Source organism: Carlito syrichta, unplaced genomic scaffold (genome assembly GCF_000164805.1).
Source record: "Carlito syrichta isolate Samal-C Ts95f unplaced genomic scaffold, Tarsius_syrichta-2.0.1 Scaffold316427, whole genome shotgun sequence".
In the NCBI taxonomy this organism is placed as follows: domain Eukaryota; kingdom Metazoa; phylum Chordata; class Mammalia; order Primates; family Tarsiidae; genus Carlito; species Carlito syrichta.
Window position 1 is genome coordinate 14,335 of NW_007260523.1, and position 2,647 is coordinate 16,981.

The 2,647-nt window shown below is 44.4% G+C and overlaps 1 pseudogene; it reads left to right on the forward strand.

Annotated features, from left to right (window-relative positions):
* Positions 1-979: 979 nt before the first annotated feature.
* On the forward strand, positions 980-1,610 carry LOC103276977 (annotated as a pseudogene).
* The last annotated feature ends 1,037 nt before the right edge of the window (positions 1,611-2,647 follow it).

Sequence of the window (2,647 nt, forward strand, 5' to 3'; positions counted from 1 at the left end):
GGCAATCCACTCACCTCAGCCGCCCAAAGGCGTGGGATTACAGGCTGAGCCACTGAGCCCAGCGGACGTTCATATTTTGAAGTTATCATACCCATGGCCTCTTAATGTAACTGTATTGGAAGACAAGGTATTTAAAGGCATGATTATGCTAAAATGTGACCATTGGGATGGGCCTAATTCAGTCTTGGGGGTGTCCTTTAAAAAGGACAACAGGGCTAGGCATGGTGGTTCACGTCTCTAATCTCAGCACTTTGGGAGGCTGAGGCAGGAGGATTGCTTGAGCCCAGGATTTCAAGACCAGCCTGGATAACATAGTGAGACTCTATCTCTACAAAAAAAAAATTAAAAACTTAGTAGGGCATGATGGCATGTGCCTGTAGCGCCAGCTACTCAGGAGGCTGAGGCTGGAGGATCTCTAGAGCCCAAGGAGTTCGAGGCTGTGGTGAGTCATGATTGTGCCACTGCATTCCAGCCTGGACAACAGAGGAAGACTTCAACCCCCACCCCACCTCCAAAAATAAGAGATCAGGGCACATAAAGAGATAACACCAGGGGAATACACAAGAGAAAAGATCATGTGACGATACAGTGAGAGGGCAACTATCTGCAAGTCAAGGAGAGAGGCCTCAGAGGAAACCTACCCTGCCAACACCTTGATCTTGAACTTCTACCCTCCAGAGCTGTGAGAAATAAATGTCTATTGTTTAAGCCAATCAGTTTATGGTATTTTGTTAAGACAATCCTTGCAAATGAATATAGTGCTTTATAACTATAAACTCATTAATCCTTATAACAACCTTTTGATGTAGGGAGTATTAGTATCCCCATATTACAAATGAAGAACCCAAGGCTCAAGAAGGTTAAAAAATTTCATCAATGTCACTCACCTACAAGCGGCAGAGCTAGCCCCATTCCTTTCACAATCCCCTTTAAATCTAAACTCAAGTCTGTTGCCCACTGGCTTAGCATTGCTTCCGCCATGTCCTTTGGTGATGCCAACGTGCAAAAGCAGATTAAGCCTATGATGGTTTTCATTGAGCAAGAAGTCATTGAGAAAGCAGAAGAAATAGGTGCAAAGGCAGAAGAGTTCAACATTGAGAAAGGTCAGCTTGTGCTAACCCAAAGATCAAAGATTATGGAAGACTATGAGAACAAAAGCAGACTGAGCAGCAGAAGAAAATTCAGATGTCCAATTTGATGAACCAAACAAGGTTCAAAGTCCTAAGAGCAAGAGATGACCTCATCACAGACTTACTAAATGAAGTACAGCAGAGACTCAGCAAGGTAGTGAAAGATATATCCAGGTACCAAGTGCTGCTGGATGAACTGGCCCTTCAGGGTTCGTACCAATCATTGGAGCTCTGGATGATCGTTTTTGTTACAGGAAACAAGATCTCTCTCTGGTAAAGGCTGTGGTGCAAAAGGTGATCCCCATGTATAAAATCACCACCAAGAATGATGTCGATGTCCAAATTGACCAAGAGTGCTACCTGCCTGAGGACATAGCTGGTGGAGTGGAGATCTATAATGGGGATCATAAAATCAAGGAAAGCCAGCTGGACTTCACAGCTCAGCAGATGATGCCGGAAGTCTGGGGAGCCTTGGTGTAAATGACAACAGGAAGCTTTTGAATTAAACCTTTGGGAAGTGGCGTTCATCCCCTGCTCTACTGCTATGAGGGGAAGCTTCTGCTATTTGAAGAAACAAGAATGTCTGTAGCTTCCTCTCTACTCTTCTATTATTGCTCTGTATTTCTCAGTGGATGCGCTTCTGTTGCTAATGCCCTTGGTCTGATCGCTAATGCTGTGAGAGTTTTACTTCACATGATCAGGAACCCACCCTTAGGTCATCTCAAAGTAACACAGCATTCAGTAAGTTCTGCAGCATTGGGTGAGGGGATCAGCTGGTGTTTGCATAAACTTCACTGAGCCTCCTGCTCTGTCTCTGGCTCCCGTGATCTAGTCTAGGAGGTGATGTTCTGCTCCCTGAAGTCTCTGCTTCCTAGGTTTAGAATGTGTGTTGCACATGAATTCCTTCTAGCAGTAGTAGCTTCGCTATTTTGTATTTATGCCTAGAAGTCTTCCTCATCTGTAAATGTGATTTAAGATTTAGTTTATTTATTTATTTTTTAGTTGGAGTCTCACTCTGTCACCCAGGCTGGAAGGCAGTGGCACACTCATGGCCACTGCAGCCTTCACCTGCTGGGCTCAGGTAATCCTTCCACCTCAGCTTTCCAAGTAGCTAGAACTACAGGCACGTGCCACCATGCCCGGCTAATTTTTTGATTTATTGTAGAGATGAGGTCTTGCCAAGTTGCCCAGGCTGGTCTCGAACCTGTGGGTTCAGGCAATCCTCTCACCTTGGCCTCCCAAAGTGCTGGGATTATAGGTGTGAGCTACTGCACCCGGCCTGATTTAAGATTTAAGCCATGAATATGCTTTATTTATTAAAACAAAAGATGTACATGGGAGAAAAAAAAAAAACAAGTGGCAGAACTGGGATAATTGTGACAGAAACTAAAGAATTATCAACGATGTCTGGGCACTATCTGTAACCTTAGCAGGTAGACTTCAGGAGGAACAAACATTTCTCATATATCACTTTGCTTGGTGCTTCTGGAACAAGTAGCTGAAGCCATGCTCTAGTG